This window comes from Aquila chrysaetos, chromosome 2 (assembly GCF_900496995.4).
Source record: "Aquila chrysaetos chrysaetos chromosome 2, bAquChr1.4, whole genome shotgun sequence".
Taxonomy (NCBI): domain Eukaryota; kingdom Metazoa; phylum Chordata; class Aves; order Accipitriformes; family Accipitridae; genus Aquila; species Aquila chrysaetos.
In genome coordinates, this window is record NC_044005.1 from 9,779,942 (window position 1) to 9,807,373 (window position 27,432).

The 27,432-nt window shown below is 44.4% G+C and overlaps 1 long non-coding RNA gene across 1 annotated transcript; it reads left to right on the plus strand.

The window, feature by feature from the left end:
• Window positions 1–1,287: 1,287 nt before the first annotated feature.
• Window positions 1,288–27,432, plus strand: LOC115338623. The gene is made up of 3 exons (XR_003922456.2): window positions 1,288–1,407; window positions 23,790–25,638; window positions 26,155–27,432. It is a non-coding gene; the product is annotated as an uncharacterized LOC115338623 (long non-coding RNA).

Sequence of the window (27,432 nt, forward strand, 5' to 3'; positions counted from 1 at the left end):
AGCTGGGCTCCCCTTGGCACTAGTCAGCCCTACACCCTGCACCACCCAGATGGTCCTCTGCTTTTGCCATCCCAAATTGTTCAGTGCTAGCAGAGGGGTGCTTTGACGTCCTCCTTCTGGCTGCTTTAATCCGCCCAGCCAACTGACATCTTCCCACTTTCACTGCTCACCTCTCATTCCCATTAGCCTCAAACTTTCAGCAGCCGAATCATGGCTCTGCTGGAGTCAATGGCAAAAAACACATACTCCCAGAAAACCCTGGTTTCATCGGAGCTGTGATCAGAACAAATAGCTGGAGGGCTGATCGCCCCAGTGATGGACAGAGTGCCTTCATGCTGAAATGCCTTTTTGTGCACAGTCCATTGGCTTTGTATGATTCCATATTAAAAGCTCTTATCCATTTTTCTGTCTACTATTGTGTGAGGTCTTTTAGTATTATTACAGTATCTTGGATACTTTAAAGTTTAAAAAGGCCTTTTTAATGCATTAAATGAGCTGGTCAAAATTCCATAATTTGCTGATGAGAAACAAGGGGGGAAAGTATCCAGAGCAGTCACTGTGAATTTCCCTTCTTTTCTGTTTTATTTTTCATTCAGGTTTCCTGAAATACATATGGTAGAGCAGAGATTTTTCTTGTGCCTCCCTGCCTGACAAAACTGGATGCGGTAAGAACTCTTAGGGGGCCCTGGTGAAAAAAATGCTGGATGTACTCAGCAGAAAATTTCAGATACCACTCTAATAGTTATTTAAAACCCAAAAGGCCAAATGGCCTCAACAGTGGCATATTTTTCCCTTCTTTTATTTACACATTCTCGTCCTCAGAAATGTAATAAAATAAGCTTGACACCCTACTTGGGCAAGGTCTATGAAAAATAAGCTCCCACTGCTGAGTTATGAGTGTCTGAAAAAAAATTAAGACACAGACATATATTACCCTTTACAGCGACAACAGTCTATGGACAGTGTTTTGAGTGCAGTTGTTTTCTTCCCAGGGCCAAATGCTGCAAGCCTTAATGTGAGAGTTTGGGGGATTTCTGGGTTTTTTTGAAGGTCCTGATACAAAGCTCTTTGTTTATAGGGTGCATGGTCCTGGTTAACAGCAAAACACTGCTACTGTGTGGCACGGCTGGCAGACTCCAGAAAGGCTTTGAACAGAAGAGAAAAGGAAACACAGGCGCATCAAAGCGGAGCTGACAGATGACGCCAAATTCATTTGCAGCACCTTGGCTTGCTTTTCTCTCTCTGATTTCACACGACCTCTTTCCACAGGGTGTGGTGGGGGGGCAGAGTGGGCTGAACCAGTACCAGGCTGCAATCAAGTGGAGTTCAAATGTTTCCTCAGAGAGCCTGGGATGATTGCTGCCACGGGGAGGGGGATTCAAAAGGACTTTGGCAAGAAGCAGAGAGGTAAGAGCTTAATGAGCCTGCAAGGCTCTCAACAGCCACGCAATAATCTCCTCAACGTTATATATAGGTTTCTGATGTGTATATTTGATGCTACTTCCTTCCTTCCCTAGTCCCTGCCTTGCTTAATTAGATGCCCCCTGTGAGAACAACAGGTAGATTCATTGTGCTCGCAGCTAAGACAGGAGTAATTGCATTATTCCTTTTCATTGGCACCTGGACATACATTCTAACCTGTAAGTTGTACATGAGGGATAAATCACCAAGGAGATGGCCATGCTCCTTCCCTCCATTGTTGCCACGTGAAAAGAGCAAGCAGCTCTGCTGCTGCCTTCAGAGAGGCGAAGCTGCGCAGCCACAGCAGTAACCACAGTACTTCTCCTGTCTCCCTGAGTCTTCTGAAAGTAGATTTTTCCAATTTTATTTCAGCTACCTGTGAAGAAAGGGCAGGTGGCTCCATCCTGCATCTTGGCTGGGGATCATGAAGGTCCTGCTTGTCTTTTTCTCCAACTCACACACTTGTCACTGACAGCTGCCCATTTCCCCGACATCCCTACATTTTCTCCTGTAAGGGGCATGCAAACTGCCAGCATGGCTGCCTGGCTCCGGGAACTTTTCAGCTGAAGCGTTCGTACCCCAGGACCACCATGCCTACTGTTGACTTTGCACGGTCATCATCCAGTTAAAGTTTGCTCCCGCCGTCCTCCCTCAAGTAAAGCCCCCGTTATGGCTGTGGTCTCCTGCATGCAGGGAGATTCACCCCCATGCAGGGAGGTTTGGCTCAGCCTGACACAGGCACAGGAGCTGCAAAATCAAGGCCTTTCTCTCTGGAAAGTGGATGCTGGGGTGGCTGGGGTCTGTGCGCATGACAGGACCCCAAACGGGCAGGGGTGTCACAGTGAACATGCCCAGACCTTCCCTTACGTGGGGACTCAGGATGAGATAAGGCTTTTCAGCTCAGGAAAGCCAGGTTTTACTGAACATAAACGAAATGCTTGGCTTCTGAAATAGAGAAAGTACAAAGACACTCAGTAAAGCAGAGCAGAAATAAGGAGGATTTATAGCCCCGTCTCTCTCTCTCTGCCCACCACATCCTTCCTTCCAGGCTTGCACTCAGCCAAGTCCCTCTGGCCCCTGGGAAGTGCTTTCCATTGCATCCTTTAACCCTCTTGCTGCAGAAAACATGAGACTTACTACCATGATCTTAGAGCCTTTAGTTGTTCTGGAATACAGCTGTGCTCCCGGCTGCTCTCTCCATTTGAAGAGCTGAGATATGCAGCAGCCTTATGGGAGAGGCGCACAGCTCTGGGCAATTGTCGGGGCCCTAGCGCAACTTTCAGCAAAAAATGCCCATCTCCATCAACTATATATATGGATTTAGGCCTCCAGACTGAGGTGCTCCAAATTAAAATTCAGTTTTGTGCCAAGAGCAGAGGAGAAACATCCAAAAGGGGGAGCAAACACTGCGGTTTCACATCTAGGGTTGGTTCCTTGCCCCTTCTGCACAAAGCCAGTGGGTGCAACAACACAAAACTGACCATAGCAATGGATGAAACTGGCTGTAGGGCAAATTAATTAGCCAGGAGGAGCGCAGCCAATTACAGAGGAAGGAACTGGATGGGTAAGGGCACACTAATTATGGTATACCCAGAAATCTGGTGTTTGGATTTTGTGTGTCTTTTAAAAGCCTCTCAGAGTGTGGCCCTCAGTGCAAAATCGGACAGAAATTGCCACGCTCCTAGGCAGGGACAGGTCTGTGGCCTCAGGAGATGCTGTCTTCCTTCTCCCTGGCTGTCTCAGCTATGGCAGGTGACGGCTCTCAGACCTTTGCAAATCCTTCTCCCGTATGAATTCCTGATGCCACAGACTCTGAGACTTTGTAGTTTCATCTCCAAGGGAGAGATTTAACGTCCATTGCATTTTTATTAGAAATTTGTCAGTTCTGATTTTTAGAAGTAATACTGAGATCCAACCTGCAGCTTTTAAAATGCTTGGATGGGGAAAGGTTGAGGAACATAAAGCTCCAGCATAATGCCACGTAAGAATATCTGCTTTTCTTAATGTGTCTAAGGAGGAAGGGCTCAGTTTTAGTTATGCAAAAGAGCAGATATACAGCATTGATCCAAGTAGCCACACATTCCAGGAGATAAAAGACTTGTCCAGTAAGAGATAAATAAATAAATCTGTCTCATTCCAAATCATAACAAAATAACAACTAATTTTGTTTACCCAGGTTTGCTAACCAAGTTCACCCCATGACCTATGAAACAAAGCTCATATTTAAAATCCTATTCTCTGCTCTACTGCAAAAGAACAATTAGGACATAACTCTGCAATAGTATTGGATGTACCAGACTGAGACATATGCTCTTAATCACAGATCACAACAATATTTATGGGAGGGTGGGGTGTTGATATAAATTCCTCCGGAAAAAAAAAACCCAAACCAACCAACACATTCTGCTTAGAGAGTTACTGAGAGAGAATAGTAAATAGGATGTGAAAGAAAACGACCAGCAGTTTAGCTAATGCTTTTGTACAAAGAATGAACCAGAGCCAGGCCAGCCACATTTGTGAGAACTGGGATGTGTGGAATTAAATATATTGCTGATAAAATTGCAGAAATGTCTACCAGCTGTAAGAGAAATTGGGTGGTGTACAAGATGCTGGATCTTCACATAGTAAGAGATCAGATAAGGTGGCCTTCCTGCTCACAGCTGAAAGTGGAATGAAGAAACACTCTTATTCCCCTTTTGCGTGTGAGGAGTTGATTGGTGAAAAGGCGATGGCTATTTCTATAACAGGAAATAAAATAGTCTGAAGTCCCTTCCCTGGCTTTGAGAAAATGGCACAGCTCAAGTTCATGCTTTTAATTTCTTTTCTCTCCAAAATACAGTTCCAGGTAGCATTTGAGCATGGGATGTCTCCCAGTTTGGAGCTCCAAACTGTGGCTGGGCAGGGCCTGGGGTTGTTCGAAGTGCCCCACCACTGCCATCTTGGTGCACACCGATACCTTTATCAGTGTTTGAAATATTTTACAACACACTAAGCCCCAAATCAACAGCTAGCAGGAGGATGCTGATATTCCTCAAAAGACCCTTGTCATGCTGCCTTTACTCAGGAAAAAAGATAAAACAACATTTTGCCTGGGGCAAGAGTATGGGATTTGGTGTCTGGCCTCTAACCGTAAGCAAGGGGAGGATGTTAAACTCAGCCGTGTTCCCTTGTTCCCGCCCAGCTTGGGTAAGGATGCTTACATGCTTTATCATGCCACTTTCATGTTTTATTTAACTGAGAAGTCCACAAAGTCCCTTTAAATAGAAAGAAATATTTGAATAATTTATCCAAGAGTAATTTCTGTTTCATTTCCAAGTTTGCTGAAGTCGATATTGCCCGCTGCTGGGAGGTAGCAAAAGTGCACGTGCTGCAGGGTACCAGAAACAACAGCAAGCACACAAACGCACGTGTGCCCACAGCGAGCCTGTTCCTGGGCTGCATCCAGAGCCTGAGGTCTCCACTGACCTTGAAAATAAACCCTTCCTGCTCACAGCCTGTGCAAGCTGCAAGCCCACACAGGCTTGGTGCTTCGCTGGGTCCCTGGGTGGCCCTGGCTGCACCCCAGCGCAGCAGGGACGAACCGTGCTGCTTAAAGCATTGGCCGTCCAGCACCTTCCCCATCTCTGCCAGTCAGGGCTGCAGAAACAGGGGTGCTGCAGGGAGTGGGTGGTGGGATCCTCATGCCTGGTCTGCCGGCCCCATCTCTCAGGGTGCACCAGGGAGCACGCAGACAGGGACAGCGAGGTTTCCTCTGGCTCTGCTCCCACCATGCAGCTGCACCGACCTTTGCATCCACCCGAGAGAGCAGCTGGGAACGAGCAAGCGGGGACGGAGACGGGCAGCTGCTCTTTTCGGGGGCATTCAAAACTTGGACCAGGTTAAAACATGCACGCACAGGTGTGCAGTCTGGGTAGCAAAAGCAGATCATGGGGAAAGCCGTATTTACCTATATAACAGTCATATTGTTTGAACCAATTAGTGCCTTCAAATTGCTGTGATAACACAAAGTGATGATACAATTAACCACGGAAGTCAAATTTGCCAATTCTGGGCCCTCAGTCCTGTGCCTGTTCCTTGAACAAATAAAGCTTTATCATCATATTAATTCTGCACAGCTTGTTGGAATTGTAAAGTACTCATTGTGTGCTGTGTGGCAAAAAAACTAATAAGGAGGAATTTTTATCGCTGTGTCATGGTTTGTGCTGAAACCTGATGCTGTTATCAAAGAGCAGCTTTTCTAGGTATTTTCCACAATCAGATGAAAAATGTAAATATTCTTTCAGCATTGGTTCCAGCTGCAAAATCTGTCTGTGCTGATTGAACCTGCAGTCTTCGTTTTAGTTGTAAAATTAAGTCACTCTTAAGAGACATAGTAGATATTTTACTTCAGGATAGAATGTACAATTTTCACCATCTCATAATTTATCTTGCTAAAGGCCAAAAATATGCAGATTTGGTAAAGTCTTGAAGAACCATGCAATCCAGAATGCTCCAAGGAATATGTGCATAACTTTACTTCTTTCCCATTTGTGATCTTGAATAGACATATCTTCTTTTTGCATTTCTTCTGACTGAGAAGTCAATGAAAGGGCATATTTCTCTGCTAATTAGACTCCTGGAGATTGCCTCAACTCTTCAAGAACTATCAACCTTATTTTTTTACATCTTTGTTCTTCAATCACAGAGAAAGCCTTTGTGCTACTTTTGTTTTTTTCTCTAGTGAGGTGATTATTGAAACATCTAACGATTTTGCTCCTTTGCTTGTTGAAAAATAAGTTTATGATAAACAGGCTTGTAAATTAAATAGATGATCAGACATCTGCATTCTAGAAGGTGAGTGGCAAAGCTTTTTCCCAAATGGCTCAATGACTGTGAGAAGAAAAATATTGGTCTATGACACAGCTTGAAAAGCCTTAAGTGTCTTCCCAGTGTCCTGCACCAAAAAAACCCTCCATACTCCCAGGATAATGCTATATAACTTGCTATTATAGCAGTGCACAAATGGGATCAGGGCACCATCAGGGTGAGCTGTGCTTGTGGCATCGCAACGCTTACTCTGACAGCATATGCAGCACAGATGAATGAACGGATGTCATCTTTTGAAAGGTGCTTAGGCCTTGTAATACCTCATGCTGCTTAAATTTTATATGATTTACAGCTTCATCTGGTTTCAGGAGCATTTTGAGAAAGATACTTTGGGAGTAGCTAAATTCCTTTATTAGGATCTTAAATGCCTTTCAAACCCTGGTCCTCAGGGGCCTGCGTGCTGCAGGGTGGTGAGGGAGTTTGGCTCTGTCTATCACTTTTGACGGCCCTGCTTATGGTTTTCATAGATGAGCTCTTGCAAAAGAAGTTGCAGCCATCTGAGATGTTACCAGCTTCTGTCACTTGCTTCCCCTGGCTGCTGACTATGCTGGTCCCAAAGCTGGGAGGGTAGGTTGGGATGTGCATCCACATCTCAGTTACCTCTGTTTGGAGCTTCATCGGCAGTGCAATCTCCATCACCCCTGCCAGAGACACAGACCACTGGCAGAGGCGGGGGACAGATGCTGAGAGTGAGGATCTGCCTCTGCTAAACCATCAGGACTCATCTGCGAGAACATCATGTCATTTTCGCCTTGCAGGGCTCAGCACAGCAACGCTCAAACGCCATTGCAGCTCTGGGCTGTAAGGGACATGGCTGAGCTCATGCAGCAGGCCAGTGGCAGCCCTGCAGAGGAAAGACAAGTCTCCCGACTCCCAGCGCAGTGCTCCATCTGCAGCACCCACAGCCTTGCTTTAACTTCACTTGTTTTGTACTCAAAAGCATAGTTATTTGTATTCAGTGAAATAAATTGCATTATACATGTCTCTAACAGTACTTGTAAAACATCAGAACTCCTATTCATAAGCACATGATTGCCCTTTTCTTCTTCCATTTGTATTTCTTTCTTCCTGCATTTGCCCTTCACACTTTAAAATGAACGGCAAAACCCCATTTCATTAAGATAGTAGCAAAGGTAACTAATGGCACATTCTGGCCAAACAAAGGCTGTGGAAAACATCCAGAACATTCAGAATATTAACATTGTCAAAACAGAAGCGTAAGAAAGTAGGACAGAAGCCAGGAGGGTTCTTCTCACTGGTTCCTGGCTTTAAAATGGTTGAAGGTAGAAATTATACACAGGTTGGAGGGAACCATAGTACGGCAGTCTGCAGTGCGTGCTCTGCCGTGAGCTAAATCTGCTGGGAGACCACCCCACCCCACAACAGAAGAGTCTCCCAGCAGACGTCAGCATCCTTCTTCACACCACCTGAGCTGCATCATTCTGGTTTCCTGGTCCTGTGGAGCTTGAGCTGAAGTGCAGCAGCCTGCCAGGCTAGTCTGGGTCATTCAGTTTTGCTAGTCTGTGTTCACTGCACAAAGACACGTAGCTCTGCCCCTCCTTTCTTTCCTCCAATATTTTTATCCCAAAGACTCCCATCAGCAATAACCTCCAACTTTTTATATGCTCTTCCATGCACACAGTGACTCAGTCTGCAGCTACCTGGTGGTGTTGGCCAGATAAATAAAACCCACAGCAGTCCTCAAGTAATTCTCCTCCTCACTGCAACCTCCTCTCCTGGATCCAGGTGAAGTCAAACCTCCACCTCTCTCCCAGTGTGTACGACATGGAGCATGGTACGCCCTTCTTCTTCGGTGTCTTAACATGCTCAGTTCCTCCCATCTGGCAAAGGCCAAAAGGAGACTGAAATTGGCACTTAGTGGCTTGTCAGGCTCCAGCCAGAAGTCTGAGGGGCTGCTACTCCTTGCATTTATTGATATTCATCTCTTTCATCAAGGGACGCGGGTGAAAGGTTGCTGTTTCACTAAGGCGTAGCTACTCATCTGGAGCTGACACAGCCCGCAGAGCGTGGCGCAGCACTCCCTGGATGTCAGACGTGGCAGCAGGCTATTCTGGATCCCATTTTCTGTTTCCTATCCAGGCTTGGTGTCAATCATTTCTTGGGCACTGCATTCAGGCTGGCTCAGGAGGCAAACCGAGAGGGGCAGAAGCAGACGGTATGTAGTTTGGTCCACGGTCAGTCTTTTCTCTCAAAGGCCAGTTGATCCCTGAGATGAACAACTAATACCTCAAATACCTTATTCTACCAGGAAGTACCATCCCAGGCCAGAGTTTTTCTCTATCACATACAAAAGAAGTGTGAAGGTGATGGGCTCTACAACACCGGTCACATTCTGGTTCTTCCCCTTAGAGCAATCCTTCACCCTCCAAGACAAGCCAGGTGAGTGCATTTCAGAGGCTTGTGCACCATTTCTGAATTAAGGACAAATATTGTCTCTAAGTATGACCTGAAGAGGGAAGCAAAGGCAGCCCCCGATATGCAGTACAGATGTCAACAACATCCCTTTGAGCATTAGGAACTAGGAGCTGAGTGAGTCAAAATCGATGCAGTGCCATTACTGTCAGTGGAGCTCTTCCAGCTGATGTGGCCCTCTCTTTACATGCTGCCTGAGTACAGAAACCCTGTGGAAAGGGACAGACCAGCCTTGAAGACTGCCACCACAGCCCTTCACTGACACTGGGCTTAGGCTGTCACTGTGCGTAATAATGAATGAACAAAATTATAGCTCATGGTAACAGTACATATTGATGGGAATGGTTTTTATTTTGGTCAATATTTCAGTGAGGTTCCTTCCCGCTGTCGGGAATGCAGATCAGGGAGGGGTTGGGCTGATGCAGCAGAAGAAAGGAACATTGCCAGGCGCTGTTTGATGCTTTATCGTGCTGTAATTCTAGAAGCTTTTGCTTGCAAGAATCAAATGTTAGATCTCTCTCTCAGGGTTTTATTTTGCTAGTACCTATGGGAACCAGCTGGGCTGGCTGCCTAGAGAAAAGACAAAGCAAGCCAGTCAGGAAGTTTATGGTGATTTAAGATAGATGCTGATTATTCACATTTGTGTAAATAATAAAATAAATACAGAGAATGGGAACAGTTGCTAGTGTATTTCTCTACCGCTTCCCAAGAAAAAAGAGAGCTGCTGTGTATAAGTTAAGGTTGAGAATTTTCCCACCGCGGCAGACCTATTTTATTGCAAAGAAGAGAGCAATACCCTGGAGAGGTAAAGATGTACAGTATTGTCGATATTAGAAATTCTGCACTGAGGACGTTTATGTTAGTGAATTGATTGGGAGGGAAAAAAAAGTAACTTTTTCTCTGAAACATAAACAAGAAATACTCTCTTGGGGGCAAATGACACACTGCAAAAACTTGGAACAAGGCCCCATGGGCGTGCTCCAGTGGTAGCAGAGCTGCAAGAATTTAACACTTAACATCCAGCCCTGGAGGGACAGGGCTGGTGCGATTTGCTTGCTAGATACAGCCTACAGCATTGCTGCTGGCCTGGGCCAAGAGATGAGCAGCCTCTCATTATCTCTTTTCTCTGCTGGAATTCAGTCAATTATGGGCAAATTCTGAGGAAAAGTTATTTGCTGGACTTTATTGTGAATCTTTTGAAATGTGCTGTCTGGTTTCAGAGAATGTAAGTACCATGATTTGACACCTGAAGTTTTATTTCCTGCCTTCAGAGCAGAATGGGTCATTTTTCAACAGACTAGCTTCTTCAAAAGACTATTGTACTGCAGAATTAAATGCCCTGCCTCAGGAAACAGCATTAGAGACTCTGAACTTCTTAAGCCACTCTATAAAATTCAGAGGTTAGGAAGAGAGATACCTGTCATTTTTTAGCCTGGCCTGAGGAAAAGGCTTGTTTCTGTAACAGAATCAGAGGAGAAGCTCTGGAGTCAGGCAGACTGCCGGTGGGGAAGACCTTTCCTGCAGTTTGGTTGAATTTCTGGTGGAGCCAGGAGGCATTTGACACTGAGGGAGCAGAGCCACCGCCCTGGGAGGGAGGTTTCACCAAAGAGAGTTTGGGGTCTAACCTGGAGCTCCTTTCTCTTTGGGGCCAGAGGCACCCTGCCATTGAGGCTGGGCCATGTCAGGTCCAACTGATCTAAAGATTACCATGAGCTTTTTTGAAGTCATATTGTCATTTGTTCCTGACCTCTTTTATAGGGCTGTATGACACCCTGTACATTTTCAGATGGCTCAACTAGCCAATCTTGTTTTCTTTCCAAATTTCCTTCCATCTGTGATTGCACTTCTTGACACCTTCTTTCCTTTTCAATCATCAATTTGGGCATATCTTCTCCTGCATTGATTTCTCCACCTGTCTTCTCTTTTTTTTCTCTCTCTGCCTGCACCACCGACTTCTGTTCTCTTTTCTTTTTTCCTTGCTTTGGGATTTCTCACCCAAATCAGATGCATGGGATCAGAATTCACTGATCATGAGAAGAGGACTTTTCCAAGCCTGGGATTTTGTTGCATGATCAGGGTGGACTCTAAGTGTGTGGAGAGATAAATCATAATGGAAAATAGCTGCAGTATTCCAGTTCTGTTCACACAGCTCTTAAAATAGAAAGAAAGGACTCTTTGTAGGCTGCAGTTCAGATGTTTGTCTGATGCCATGCTAGGAAGACGTCTGACTCATAAGCCCAGTCAGATTTAGCTGCAGTGTTTAGAGATGCCACCATGCTGAACTGTCTGCCCTCCCCCTTGACTGGCAGTTATTGTCCTTGTACCAGAAATAGAATGAAACGGATGTCCTCATCTTAACCCCTCCATACTCGTCACTGTCCACAGTATCAGCTTAGGACACTGGTGATAACAGATTTGCTCTAATACACTGCTCTGCGAATTGACGCAAATACCTGCATTTTTTCTGCTGCAAGGCCACTAACTCAGGCAGAGGGGTAAAGAGGGTACTTAGGAATCTACCAGTTTGATTCCTGTCTGCGCAGAGTTGCCCACACACTGAAAAAGTGTGGCTTACCAGGACCTTTCTGGGCTGTTTTTGCATCTCTTCAGTGAGCAGACCTGAATACAGAGGGGAGCAGTTCCCTGTGAAATACAGGTGCAGGTTTCCTGCAGCCACCTGCAGTTAGCTGTGTGGAGTGCAGAGGGCAGAATGGAAATGCATTTTAAATATGAATTGGACTTTGAGACGATGACTGAATTTTTCACTGCATCCCCACGCGTTCAGCATTGTAGGTGCAAGAATTAAATTGCAAGACATCGTTGGCAGCGTCCACAGATAGACAGTTCGTGCATGAACCGGCTCCTGGAGGTGGCACAAGCAGGGTCACCGGCCCCAGCTAGGGGCAGATGAGGGGTGCGTGGCTTTGCAGCAGTCCTTGAAACAGCTGTTGTGTGGGGTAGGGGGTCTCCATTTCCACTGCTGTGAATCCAACATCTTCCACCAGTGCTGAATTTTCTCTGCACTCAGTCTGACACAGATAATTAAAACAGACATTAATTTGGGTCATAGAGAATAAGTAATGCCAAGCTAGAATGTAATTTAACCTTCATAAGAAATAAGGCTTTGGTCTGAATATGAGTGCGTCAGGCAAATATTTTTTAATTTGTCCAAGGTGGCCGGGCAGGCAAGCAAGACCTTGACCCCATCCATCTACTTCGAGTACAGTCAGTGCTGGGCACGAGCCCAGGTCAGTCTGTCTGGCCAGCAAACGCTCACAGGACTCGTGGCGTTTGTCTCAAGCACAGGACAAGAACAAACTGGTGTCACCCCCCAGCGTTGGGCAACCTGGTGCCATGGAGCCTAGGAGGGCTGAGGAGCCGTTTCATTGCCTGGACCTGTCTGCTCCTCTGTGGTCATGGGAGCACAGGGGACATGGTAGCTGGTGAAATGGTGCCTTTTGCAGAAAGGAGGGGAATGAGGGTACCCGCTGCATTTCAGCTCACTGCCAGTAAGCCATCTGCTTCTAATGGCTTTCCTAGACTACTGCTGTGTGTTGGGTCTGATTTTCCAACCCAGAGGTGAAAGGTTCATTCACTTATTAGGCTATTGATTGTCCAACCCACCAGTCCGGTTCTTAAGTGGCAATTAATGAGAAGCCAGAGCTAAGCTAATAACTGGGAAGAGCCTTACAAAAGAAGATTAATAAAAAGTGGAGGAAAGGGCTTGGGCGGGCGTGAGATCTGGGCAGTTCATGCACCCAGGGTATTGCCACGAATTCTGACAAACAGCAGGCCCAGGGTAGAAAGTCCCACAGGGCCTCTGCTTTAGCCCAAGCTTTTCTGGCCCTTTCCTGAACAACAGATTTCAGCAAAGGGGGGCTCTTCAGTGTTTCAGTTCTGCATTTCCATCCAAAACCATTACGAGCCTGGATTGCCTGTGCTGTGTGAAGTCCACCAAGGTAACACAGTGAGAAATTTCACTGTAACATGCTTTAGCACAAGACTTGGATGTTCAATGTCAGGTTAAAAGGCTCATTATTTATGGGAAAAAAGATTCCAGTGCAGTTTCTCAGGATACTTCCCTGCAAATTATATTTCTTTGCCATTCATCAGACCCCTTGTTCTCTGTGCATAAGAAGGCTCCTTATTTACAGCGCACACAGCAGACGTGCTCCAAACAGCAGGAGGAAAGGGCTGAAACACAGGTTATCAGTGACTTAGCCAGAGACACTCCGCAGATATTTTATGCAACCCTGTGCTTTCTCATGCAGTGAAATATGCTCAAGCAAACAGCTTGTATCTGCTCATGAGAAACACTGCTCAGATGCTGAGCCTGCTAGAGACACCTGCACACACCCAAGATGCTGTGACACTCAGTGCAATCACAAATGTTTTAGGGATGGGGAAGGGGTATGTTCAAATACTATGCATTAATGGAGGCTTTTCAGCTCATTGGGACCGTAGCGGTCATTTTCAGTTGATCTTCGTTTTATTACCTATCTGTTTAAGCACCAGAAGAAAGTTGTTAGAGCTGCTGCTGGAGAGGAATAAATAGTATGAAGAGCCATTTCACAAAGGAGCTGGCTAACCTGGTCAGTCCCCTGCATTTTGGACATCTGTTGTGTTATGGCTGTCATGTTGCAACCCTGTTGTTGCTAGACTTGAATGGTCCAATGCGGCGTCCATTGGGACAGCCTTCGAGGGAGCCCTGCATGCTCTCAGAGGCATGATCGATGGCCATGGGCAGCTCCTGGTAGCTGATGGCTTTATCCAAAGCTTGGGCCTCTCTTCTGTCCAGGGCTTTATCCCATGGTACTCTATCAAGCAGGTCCCTGAAGAAGCCGAAGTCTGCTCTCCTGAAGTCCATGGTAGCAAGCTTGCTCTGTGCCCTGTTTGTTGCCCTAAGGATATGGAACTCCACCATTTCATCGTCACTGCAGCCAAGGCTGCCCTTGAGGTTTGCATTCCCCACCAGCCCCTCCTTGTTGGTGAGGACAAGGTCCAGCATAGCACCTCTCCTTGTTGTCTCCTCTACCACTTGGAGAAAGAAGTTGTCATCAACACATTCCAGGAACCTCCTGGATAGCTTATGCCCTGCTGCGTTGTCCCTCCAACAGATATCGGGGTGGTTGAAGTCCCCCAGGAGGACCAGGGCTTGTGAACGTGAGCTGTCTATAGAGGGCCTCATCCGCTCGGTCTTCCTGGTTGGGTGGCCTGCAGCAGACCCCTACTACAATGGCACCTGTCCCTGCCCTCCCTTTCATCCTGACCCATAGGTTCTCGGTCAGTTCTTCGTCCATCCCCAGGCAGCACTCCATGCACTCCAGCTGGTCATTGACATAGTGGGCAACACCCCCTCCTCGTCTCCCCTGCCTCTGCTTCCTAAAGAGCCTGTACCCTTCCATTCCAGGTCCCTGTTGATTGCACAGCCATCCCTCCCCCTCAACATGGACACAGTCTTTTGTCTAGCTTCACAGCTGATCATTTTTAACTGGGGGCAGGAGCTAATATTAGTGATCTTTTGTAGCGCAGGATGCGCCTGACACAGGCAGCCTGGGAGGCATGCTTGGAAAAAAGGGTTATTCAACATACAATCTGTATAGATTTTCAGCAGCTTTTCTCAGCATTAGCCAAGGCTTGTGTATCATTGACTTCTAAAGTGCTTTGGAAAACATAACAGTAATGTAAAAGAAATAGTTTGTCCATCAGGTTTTCTCAGAGTGGCAGAGCCATTGTTTTTAGACCAGTAGAGCTGTTAGGTGCTATAGCTGTGTTATAAGAGCGCAGATCTCCGCTAATGTGTTTACGTGGCTGCTGCAGACAGGGCACAGCCCTCTTTAGTGTTAGTGCAAATGCTTTTCCATTCTTTGCATAAATTAGGCGAAACATATTATTTCATGAACTGCTGCTTATACAAGTTTTGGCAGAGGATCAAAGTTCAAAAAAAAGTATTTATTTTTTAATGCATGTGAAATGAAAAGTAAGGGTTGGGACAAAAATTCAACCCTGGAGCTATTTTTCAGGTTACAGGGGGAAAATACATCATAATTTTACCGGCAATGAAGAGAATCCCTGGAGTTAATTATAACAGCACTTTCCCATAGCTGGAGTGAAGCTGTATGTGTCAGCACTTCTGCTCCTTTCAGGGCTCCACAAATGGTGCCATTTTAGGTGCCAAGGCACACACAGATGCAAGATTTAAGGGGAAATCATTCTTAAAATTGTAACTTTGGAATGAAATGAAAACCAAAATGTTGACCGCTTTAATGCTGTTTTCTCCTTGTTTGCATTCAAAAACATCTGCACTGAAGAACACGTAGGCTAGCGAATTTGGGGAAAAATGCCATTAGCACATGACAGAACTTGTTTTATTTGTTTATTAGTGGATGGCTCATGTATGTGATAAGACAGGAGCAACACTGCACATCTTTGGCCTTTGTCCAGCAAAACCCTGAAGGATATGCTTCACTTTAAGCATCTTAAGCATTCTTCACTTTAAGTGAAGAAATCTATTCATGTGCTTAACACAGATGGAGAAGAGGGAGAGCGTAGAGGTTGGTGCCACAGGGCTGGGGAAATCTAATGAGAACCTGCAGCTGGAAAGTGTGCCCAGTACGCATATATATGCATAAGTTTTATCTTTGAACTGATTGGACCATGTTCTCTTTAAAAAATCCTACATTTCTGGAATTAAACAATTCTTCAACACGTAAAATAAGTGCAGCAGAACTGGATACTTTATGGCTTGTTTCTCCCCATTTGCTTAAACAAGAAAAAGTAAGAAGATAAGCACAGTAAATTCTGCCTAAGGATTTTGGAAACTCCATCCATTCATTCTGTGGTTTGAAGTCATCAGGTAGGGGATATGAATAAATACAAATAATTCTTTATGGCTTGCATGATATCCATGTTTCCTAACTGGCAAACTCCTCACCCCCTGTGCACTGCAGTAATCAAGGCGATGAAAGTTTTAAAAGACTGGAGCCAGCTCTGTTAGTTACTGATGGATCAAAACTCCACCACTTTCCTGTAAAAGTGTACCTGGCAATACACCATTCAGAGGCAACACACACCTAAATTAAGCCATCTCTCAGGTAGGGCTTTCCTGTTTAAGGCCCATGCTGGATAAGATACACTATATTGCAAGTCCTCATACTCACATATGTATCCCATCCACGTACCTCTCATTTGTCTTGGAGCGGTTGCTACTCTTTGCCTGGTGATTGAAGATGGGTAGAGGAGGGAGGAAGAAGAGGTGCAACTACCCTACACAGCCCTCAGGTCCTAAAGTCTCCCACATACCTTACAACCATCCATTCCCTGTGCCCTACCACTGACTCCCCTGACTCCAGAGTTAAACCCCATTGCCCAGTCTTGTGATCTTCCTTGGGGATCTTGAGTCACTGAGCTAGAAGGGAACTTTCAGGCCAGCAAAGACATATGCTTACGTTGTTGTCAATACTAAACACTTTTCTACTCTTGAATGCCAGCAAACTGTATTGCCTGACATAGTGGAGCAGCTGGCAGGAATTTAGCCACAGAAGACTGCTCTCACCTTACAATACTCCATCAGAAAAGACCATGAACACAAGCATACAGGTTGGTCTTTCCTACCAGGACCAGTGCTCAGAACGGCCAGCAAAGAAATCTATACAGTCCACTGTGGCTTATGGGGATTATTTGGGGTCACTCAAAGACTAGCTAGGTCAAATGTTCACAGAAGTGTTTTTTGGGTTATTGTTTGTGGCAGACTGCTCCAAAAGGCAGCAAACAAATATAGGAAATGCTCTGGCTGGGACCTGCAAGGCAACTAAAAGGCATGTGCCCCTGTAGCCCAGTAAGTGTCTACAATGGTGGACAAAAAACAAGGTCATCAGTCTGCTGTGCCCTACAGTTTTGGGTCTCCAGTCCACACTAAGGGCTGGATGTCCACACTCCTGCTCAAGCACGTTCACTACCAAAGACTGTCAGAAACATGGGGAGGGAGCAACCCACACTAGACAGGACAAAACCAAAGCATAACAGAGAGCCAAAGAACAGGCTCAAGGTGCTGAGTGCTCCTGTGGGACCCCTGTGGCATGTTGGCCAGCAGGAAAGCTGAGGCTAGTGCGAGACCACCTTTCCCCATGGGTGCTATATGGTGGTGACCATATGAATGCTTCACCTAGAGCAGTTCATTATTAGCTATCAGTTGTGTATGTTAGATAGTAAATACTTGCATTGCTCTCTTCAGCTCTGTGCATGCTTCATACAGAGCCTCTGTGATCATGGTAAAGGTTGCCCGAAGTAACCCAGAGAAGGACAGGAAGAACAGTGTTTGAGAACAACCAGCCAGTGGCCAAACGGCTTTCTTGGTCCAGTCACTGTGACTGATGTGTTTAAGTGCAGACATTTGGCTTTGGAAATACCTGGCATGTTTTCCAGCTCCACAGTCATCCTGTCAATCTGTTTGCACTGTTGTCACCTGCTAGGTTTCCTCCTCAGCTTTGCTGGACAGAATCCGCAGCACAATAAGGAACATGCAGGTGATGCTGAGCCATGCCAACCCCCACCTCCCGTGGTGGTCACAAAATGCAGGGGAAATGTTACTGTAACTGGCTTATCCCAGATCATATGTTGGAGGTTGGATAGCTGGTCCAGTTTCCACCCATTTGTGCTGCTAATATGGCACAGTGAACAAAGCTGCCCAAATGAAGCTGTCAAAGACTCCCCACAACACAGGAGCTTTCTTAGGTGACAACAAGCTGGCACAGCCACCTTTCTGCCAGCCTACAAAATTCAGTATAATCAGCAAGCCAGGGAGAGGATAAGGCAGGCTGTGTAGCACGCTGGCACATCCTTGGCAGAGGCAGCAGTTGGAGGCAGGAAAATGAACACGCTGTCCCATTAGAGGCACTTGACTTGCTGGCTTGTGTTCCTGTGGAGTCCTTTGTGGGCACAGCAGAGCACAGACATTCAGGGCAGCACCCAGCCCTGCTCTAAATCACCTTCTGACAGGACGCTGTCATTCCCCAGACTAAGAGGTGATGAAAGCAGGATGGTGTGAATCCCCCTGTTAACACCCCTCTTAATCCATTCTAGGTTTTGCAGAGCTCCCTGGTCTGGGACTGAGAACAGAAAGCAGCTTTACGCTATGCCTGTTTGCCCTGCACTCTGCTGAGCTGAGACGGATCCCAAAGCAAAGCTGGAAACCAAAAGGAAACTCTTTTATTCAGATAACCCTGCCCCTGTAATACAAGCATCTCCCCAGCTCAGGTATAGCAAAGCCTTTTCTTCCTTATTTCCAGGATCTGTTTTACCCACTATTACTGCCTTCTCTCCTCTCCTCCCTCCATTGAGCAGTTGCCAAGGGCATTTTCTATGCAGCTTGGCCCTTAACGTTTTACCCTAAGCAAGCAGCCAGGACTCCAGCTGCCTAACTCCACTGCAGCTGGATGCTTACAGAGAGCTTCAGATTCCCAACCTCGAGATAAGCCAAGATAGCAATGCTGAAAATATACTCAAACTGAGGCTTGTATCTGGGTCACATAGCTGCCAAAACCACCCCCGTTCTGTTGAAACAGCTATTGAATTTGCTTCTAGAAGGAAAAAGACAGTAACATGCCAAGTGACACTAATTGTTAGGCAGCACTGAGCAAGTATAATGCGCTCCTGCAAATTATCTGGGAACATTTTTTCCCCTGTTTTGTAATGGATTTTGAGGGAGGAATGGGGAAGTTGATCAAGGTGAATGCATAATCCATTAAAATCTGTGAAAAGGCATAGCTCTTCCAGGGGAACACTTTTAGTAGAAAAATGTTACCTGTCGGTTAGACATTTGTGGGGAAAATATTAATAAAGTCTTACAGATTTGAGGAGGAAAAAATCCCCCAAAACCACCAAAACCATCATCAACTTCTATGTCAATGTTATCAACTCATTACAGGCAAAAGCCCAGCTTCCCTTTGCACCACTTCCAGCACTGATTAGGAAGGTGGAGATGGCATTGGGAGAAAGAGAGGTCCTGCTTTGGAAATGGTGATAAACCACAGACAATTCAACAGTACCATTTCTTTCCTTTCTTTAAGCCATACACGTAAACTTCTTTTCATCATCATGAGTTTAGGAAAGAGATACCAACCTACCAAAAAAGCCCAAATTTTTTCTGGATTGGGTTAACATGGTGGATTTGTGAAAGGTGATATAAAACACTGCCGAGCATAGTACTGCCAATGCACAGCAGAAAAGTCCCATTGGATGGATAACTTACTCTAACAACAATTTCAGACTAGCAAATTGAGGGCCAGTAGGTTTTGTCTCTGTCTCCTTTATCAAGTTTTGATACAAACAATTTCACACCTGCATCTGTTTCTCTTTCCCAAATTAAGCAGCACAGTATTCAGCCAGGAGGAACCCAGATGACTATTCAGGGACAAAAGAGCTGTTCAACTTAAATAAAGTGATTAATTTGTTTCCTTTGTTTCTCTAGTTGGGGAAGAAAGAGGAAAAGACAGCGGCAGAGTAATTATACTTAAGTGTACCAAGAGAGTTTCGCAGTCCTGAATTCATGAGTGCTTTGGAGTTGCTTGGAGATCACCAGCTGGGACATGCTTCCTAAATACAGGGCAGAACTATTTGAAGGCAAGAATACATGACACAGCAGCTGAAGAGTGGTGCACTTGGTTTGTTTGCACTCATATGTGCTTCTTGGTCTTTTTTTAGAAAGCCGTATGTGCAAGTTGCGGTGCCTGTGGAACATGGTGTATGGAGTGAGGCTGTTACGCACGGCTCGCTGTGTAGCACTATGCACCCGCTCCGGCTGCTGGGTAATAGAGATTTGCTGCAGGTGTGTGTGGTTGCACTGGGGTTTGGGTTTTACTTCTGCCATTGACTCTTTTTTCCAGGCAAAAGAACTTTTGAGAAAGTATTTAAAATATTTTGAAACCTATGATTTAACACACCCAGCTGCTGTTCTAAGTCCAATAGAGTCAGTGGGAGACTGACTGTGGCAAGGCTACAGTTTCATCATGGGAAGGCTCACACGGATATTTCACCTTATCCATTTTGCATTTTCATTAGATGAGAATTGTTTAAAGATAAGAATGTGCACAAGTCTCCAAGGTTTCATGACCCTTAACAAGGGAAAAGAAGAGGGAAGCAGGTTTCCAGATGAAGTATTAGACAACATCTGATGTGAAATCATTTGGGAACCCTAGTGTTCCCTGATCGTGGCTGGTTCTGGTACCAGGAACTGGAGGCTGCTTCTGAAGGAGCAGTGGCAGCAGAGCAGCTTTATTGCTCAACAAGCATTGATATCATTTAGTGCAATGGTTAGCTATCTCAAATCTAATTGCTCTCATGCCATAAAGCACATACTGATTTCCAGTGCTTCGAGGAGGGAAGAAATGTACTCTGGTATTTAGGTTGTTTTCCCATTTATTTACACTCTTTCTAAACGGAAAAAAGAGGAAATAAAGAAAAGAGAAACAGCAGTGGCATAGCTTCAAATCTTTTACAGTCAAATGCAGACATAATTAGGAAAAAGTCAAGTCCACCTTCTGCAGCTGACCCCTATTCAAAATACATGAAAAAATCTTGATCTAGATATTTGGATCCAGAGGACATTGAAAGGAAAGACTGGACAGAACTAATGAGCCAACACATGTGAATTTTAGCCCTTGTAAAATTCACTACAGTAATTTCCCATCTCTGAAGTTGATGGTGGCTTTGTTTTCCAATTTGGGTTTGGAGAAGTACAGAACACTGAATGCTGCTGTCAGAACTGGATGACACTTGACAAGAGCATAAAATAATTTTTTCCTGGGTATGTCTGACAAATGATTTGGCCTGGGCAATTTAACAAGGCCATAAGAGATTGGAATCACCAGAAAATGGTTTCAAGGCCAGTGGGCTAGAGGCAGCTCTGTTTTTTTCTGTCTAAGCTGTGGGTCATTATGGACATATGACAAAATATGTTCCAGGACTTAGAAGATTTGAGAAGCCTTAGGATGAAATGGTAGCAGCTGCTCATATCACAGACAAGGAAGAAGATTCTTTTACAGGCAAAGTAAAGGATGTTACCAAAAGATGTATTTTCCCTGCATTTTAAGTGTATCGGGTACATTTCTGCATTGTTTCCAGCCTTAGCTGAGATTTAAAATTGCACTGCATGTTTACATAGATATTCTTTGCTTTGTAAAAATGCTTTCTAAAAGCTTTTCCCAAGCATGCTTTCAGTATGACTAACAGAAACACCTTTTAAAAGCAATAGCCACTTGGGAGTAACATTTCTAAGGAACATTTTCCCTTTCTTTGCCCTGTGCTGTTCAACCAACAATAGCTGCCAACTGTGAGGAGCAATAGAGCGTCAGGGGACCATATGCTGCTACTAGCAGGCATTTTCTGTATGTAAATTTAGGAAGTCGTCACATAAGAGGTCTCAGATCTGTTACTTACTGCCTCTCATCACATGGTTCCCCTGGAGCAGGTGCCCAATCCAGTATCTATACATCAGTCCACAGAAGTCTGCTCCCATTCAAGCAGGCAAATGTTTATTTTTGTTTGATTTCACTTTGTCTCTTCACACATCTCATCCTCCTTTATCCTGCTTTTGCTAACTGTTGCTTCAATGAAGTAATATTTTTTCTGTTGCTACAGCAAATACTTCCACAACCATATTCAAAGCTGCGCGTGTTGGAATATTTTGCTGAATCAGGAATTCCTTGCATAGCAATATCCCACAGTGTGTGTACAGACACAGGACTTGGATGGGGAACACTCTTAGCTACTGCTACAGGCAAACTGTGAAAAATTAACCTTTTTCTTTGGGCCAAAAGACTCCTTATTTAATGTAGTTACTATTTTGCTCACAACTACACAGTTGCCATGACAAAAGCCAGCATGCAAGCCACACTGTAATGATAGCTTAGTTACCAGTCTTTTCTAGTTATTAGAATGGCTGAAAAAAATGCTTGTAGAGCTGGAGATGTCAGTCTGGTCCAGACGAAGAGTGCAGACCATCCAAAAAACCCCTATGAGGGTTGCCATATCACAGACAGCTTAAAACAATGGTGGAGAGAATGATGATCCTCACAAAGATTTGGTTTAAGGGAGGAGAACTTTTCCCTTACCAAGGGTTGAAAAGGACTGTGAAATATGTTTGTGAAATAAAATTTTTAAAACAAACAAACAAACAACAACAACAAAAAATTAATAACATGTGCTACCCAACAATAACAGGAAAATCACTAGGATCTACTACCATAAAGCTAATACAATGCATCTGCCTGCCTTCTACTCACTCTGCAGGCTGCAGGTCATATATACTGGAATGTAGATATTGCCTCACACCAATTTAGGAGCAGTGATAGACACTTAGAGGTACTCTAAGTGCAATGCTGTAGCCCTTAGTGTAAATACAGATTTGGTATGGGCAAGCAATAGGATTTCATAGAAGAGTAAGGAGACAACTTCAGTTCTGTGAATGGCTCTTGTGAGGCCCTTTTTGGAATATTTAGGCCCATCCTGTTTTCCACATTTCACAAAATAAGTTGAAAAATTGAAAAGGGGGCAGAAAAGATCTCCAGGATTACTTAAAACTTAGAAATATCTCTCAATGTAATATACGTAATTCCTCCAAGAGACCCAAGGTATATTTAGTTTACCTCTCTGAAGTTAAAAGTTCGCTGGATCACAGTTTACAAAGGTCTACCTGGGGAAATGTCAGGCAGCCTTTGGGAACTGCATGTTGGGAACCAGTTGTTGGAAACTGAAACTGGACCAGGTCACTCGCCTAGTGAGACACAAAAACTAAGTGTCAGGCTAATTAACTGTTCAAATAACTTATCTAGAGGTATGATAGATCTTAATGTATTTAATATATTGAAGTTTAAGCTGCATGTCTTTCAAACACATAATACAAACAACAGTGATGTACTTCCAAAAGGGGTTATGAAATTGGTTCTTTCAGCTTTGTTAGGAAGGTGGTCAGTTTAGATCATCAAAATGGTCCCTTTGGCTAAAATAATGAATGGTTCTAAATCCATGCGGAATGAGTATGATTTTCTTCATATTGGCATAAGCTATTCATGCAGTTATGTGAGGTCTTCCTGACATCCATACAATGCTAGTATTTTTAAGAGGCTAAATCAGCGGTTTGAGTGTAGATCCTGATACATGATGCAAAGTTAGGCATTTTTCCATGGGCCTGAACCAATATTCATTCTTTAAAGAGAAACAAGCTTTAAGATATACACCTTAATATATTTTTGTGCTCTTTTCTTCCTAAATTCTTAATTATAATAGGCAGGCCAAGCACTGGTCATTACGTAAGCAATCAAAATAGCTGCAGGAAGCATTTGCAAATGCTGATTCTGAAGCACTGGCAGGACTATCATGTTCCTCCCATCAGGAACATGTAAGCAAGTGGAAAATCTAGCTAGGATGGTTTTCCTGCAAAACTTATCTTACCACATCGCCATGAAACAAGATTATCTTAGCTTCACTGCTGTGTCAGGTACATCTTTATTAAAAGGAAATCTAGATCCTTCTCTTGGATAGCTCTGCTCCCTCTCTCTGTGTAACGAATAAAATAATGTCTCTTACCTATTATCTACTCTCCTTGGGAAGACACCGCAAGATCCCCCAGGAAAATTGAGAATATCTCCATTAGATGTTAATTAAAGTTTGAGAGACTATGTAAAACCAGGGCAATAGAGCATGACCTTTTTATTCAGCCTTTACCTTGCACAGGAGTTACTTTGCTATGGATATTGAGCCCATGTATTGTCCAGTACAGTTAGACCTTTGGCAGAAATAGAAGCTCCACTTTGACAAAATGTTACTCACCGTGTGGTCAACACCCTAAGTATTGAATACAATTTCTCATCACAAGCCTTGGCACTTACCTCAGGATTTGAATTACTACTTGGAAAACCAATGGCCTCATGAGAGATGTACGTTTTGTAAGTTAGAAGTCTTCAGGAAGTGTGTTGTCTCCATTTTTAAATCTCAGCACAGATGTCTAACCCCCTCTTTCTTTTTCCTTCCAGCAGTGCAGATTCTACACTTCCCATCATCTCTGCAAGACAAAGTGTGATAAAGTATAGATGTAGATGTGCTCTTCTTTGCTGCTTGCAATGCAACCTTCTATGGAAGGGATTAGCATTCTGATCCAGACCCTGCTGAAGCCCACTGGAAATATTTCTATAGGACTTAGAGCCAAAGAATATGTCTATACTGTCTGGTAAAATGGCCCCAAAACTAGACTCTGTATGCCAAATCTGTAAGCATGAGTGGAGGAGAGCACAGTGTCTGGAGAGCTCAGATTGTGCCCAAGCAGTCATAGTCAGCCATACTTACAGGGATGGCTGGGTGGAGAATGGGATGAATAGGACGGACTCCTGGCTTAGGGCTGTTCTGAAGGCTGCTCTTTAAGTGCAGTTGACATGTAGTCGAGAACACATTTGGGCTCCATGCCACCAGGCACCTTCTGTCTGAATGGTTTGGGTTGGAAGGGACCTTAAAGATCACCTAGTTCCCACCCCCCGCCATGGGCAGGGACACCTTCCACTAGACCAGTTTGCTCAAAGCCCCATCCAACCTGGCCTTGAACACTCGAGGGATGGGGTATCCAGAACTTCTCTGGGTAACCTGTTCCTGTGCCTCAACACCCTCACAGTAAAGAATTTCTTCCTTACTTCTAATCTAAATCTACACTCTTTCAGTTTAAAACTCTTACCCTTTGTCCTATCACTACATGCCCTTGTAAAAAGTCCCTCCCCATCTTTCCTGTAGGCCCCCTTCAAGTACTGGAATGCTGCTATAAGGGGTCCCTGGAGCCTTCTCTTCTCCAGGCTGAACAACCACAACTGTCTCAGCCTGTCCTCACAGGAGAGGTGCTCCAGCCCCCTGATAATCTTTGTGGCCTTCCTCTGGACTTACTCCAACAGGTCCATGTCTTTCCTACGTTGTCAAGTTATGTCCTTCTTAAGTTATCAAGTCTTAACATCCTGAGACCAGCCAAGACGTGATCATTTTGTCTTGGGACACATCTGGGTAGTCTACTGTAAATTGTCCTGTGTACATCTGTGAAAAGCACGATGAGCAGAAAACCTCCTTTATAAGGCCATTTATTAATATTATGACTGAACAGGGAGTCCATGTACACGAGACATGGGATAAATCTGAATATTAAGCCACAATTCCACAGATGGAATCCATTCTAAATATTAATTTTTTTCTGCAGCAGTGGGCATTGTTTTGCATGTTTTGTTTTTCCAAAAGCTTCTTTTTTCCTTAGTTGATCTCAGTGACCTCTTCTGTATCTTCGTTAACCCATTTCTCTTGGGTTTTAATTTTTTTCCTTCAAACATTTTCCAGCATAAGGTACCTTTTTTGCCTTAAGTCATATCTGAGTGCTTTAATTTCTTTACCTATTCTCACAGCAAGTACAAAATGCACCCCTTGTAGAGAAGGGAAATGGAGCCCACAGAGATTAAATGATTAACCCCAGTACATCTGTCACACAGCAGAAAACTGAGATCAGGACTTCTAAATCCAAGATTAGACCTTCACCAACTGAACAAAGCACACCAGACAATTAAGGTCCTGTGAGGTCCTACATGGTCCTGATATGGCACATGGCCTTGCCAGATGTTCAGCAAGACCCTGGCAGCTGGAAACATATATCAGGCTTTTAAAGATGCATCTCCTGAGGTGGCATCCCCTAGGGCGCAGGCAACGTCAGGGCTTGCTGTGCACTGGTAATTTTTGCTTTTCTTCATATATTACAATCCAGGTTGCTCTACACGGTAAGTTTCTCCAGTGAGTTCAGAGGGTTTCCAAAGGTGGCGAGGAAGGCTTGCGTCTAACCCAAGAAGGCCAGGAAAAAAGAACACAGTAAGTTCATTTTATTTCTATAGGCAAAAATGGGCAACAGAAAGCAAGCTGCACATTCAAGCTCTCCAAGCGAGAAGACAATAACAATTATAAAAGGAATTATCAGCAACAGCACACACAAAGAAGCTCCCAAATCATCGACTATGTGGCCTGACTCAAGATCAAACACACTGATATTCAAACACAGGAGACACTCCCGTTTACATTCAACAGGGATGACATTTAGCAGCCCTTTTGCTGATGCTCTCAAAGGAGTGTTAGTTGAGATAAAAGAGTTATACTGTGGGACTTAAACAGCAGCTATTACTGTAAGTAGAGAGAAGTCAGTGCAGATAACAAAGGCCTAGTGAGATGTGATGGACTGGCTGAGGCTGAGAGAAAGGAATACCTGCAACATGAAAGGAGTCTTAAGTTTTCCTTTTGATCTTCTTTAGTATCCTCCAGTATAATTTTGTCTGTTTATGCACTCCAGTGACCTCCACTGCTGTAATGTCTAAATGCCTTGCTGGTTTTTAGATGTCCACTCCCAATGCACTCTTTTGAAGGAGGGAAATAGTGATCCCACGGTTAAAAAGCAGCACTGAAGGAACAGGAAAAGTGATGTCATTTCCCTTGTGTGACAAAGAGATGCTCCAGTCACACAGGTTCGTGTGACGAAGCTCAGCAATATAAGGAAGGGTAATCTGGAGGGGATACTCAAGAGATGTGAGCTACTAAGGAAGTGTCATACATCATACTGAGATGCTCGTGACTGAAGAGAATGCACAGACAGGGAATGTGTGAGCTAGAGAAATAAATGTGTGCTACCCATGATCACTGATTGTGCTAAGATCTTGTTTCACATGCTCTTGTTTCATACAGATCCCTTAGTACTGTAAATCTCCTTCCAGTCCCTAAAATCATTAGAAACAAAGCTGTTTCTTAGCCCTTGAAGACATAAGCTTAAAAGTGACCTTAAGAAACTAGAAAGCCTCATGGTTTCACATATTCTGGCACAGAGACCTGTGTACTAGCCCTTCAGTCAGTAGCTTCTCCTATAGCAAATCCACCGTGCAAAGTAAGGGGGATTAAACACAATTCTGCATATTTCAAAACCCAGACAGTTTTCAGGAGAAATTATCTGTCACCCTAATCCCTGCAGCTCTGTTTATCTCTGATCAGAAAGGGGAGTGCCAAATTGGCATACTGATTCATGTACCAAAAAAGAGCGTGCCTATAAGCACAGATCATGATTTGCATACTTATTAGCCTTGACTGCCAGGGAACATTCTGGTTCCTTTGTAAGCACAGAAACAGTAAAAATATGCTAATAGCAGCATATCAAATTTGGGCTTTAGCCAATCTGTCAATATTGAAATTACTTGCCTGTAAAATAGTGGGTAAACAACTTGCTGTACAGGATGATCCAAGGCATGATTTGAACTTGTTGAAATTTAGTCATTTTGTGCCTGAAAAACTCACAGATCAGAAAGCGAAACATAAGCATACATGCAAGACAGATGTCACACTGACTTTCTATTTGGTTATCTGTTTGCTGCCTTCTTTTCTGCTTTGTGGCTCATTCAAGAAGCTGTGCGTGGGGTCATTTCCAGAGAGAATCACTTAAATCACGGTCAACATACGTCCTCCATATAGACCACATTTCTCCTCTTCCTGTACAATAAAGACAAAATGTTGCCTGGCATAAACTTGATATAAACCCAAGTGTCCTGATTTTGGCTGGAATAAAATTAATTTTCTTCCTAGTAGCTGGTATAGTGCTGTGTTTTCGATTTAGGATGAGAATAATGTTGA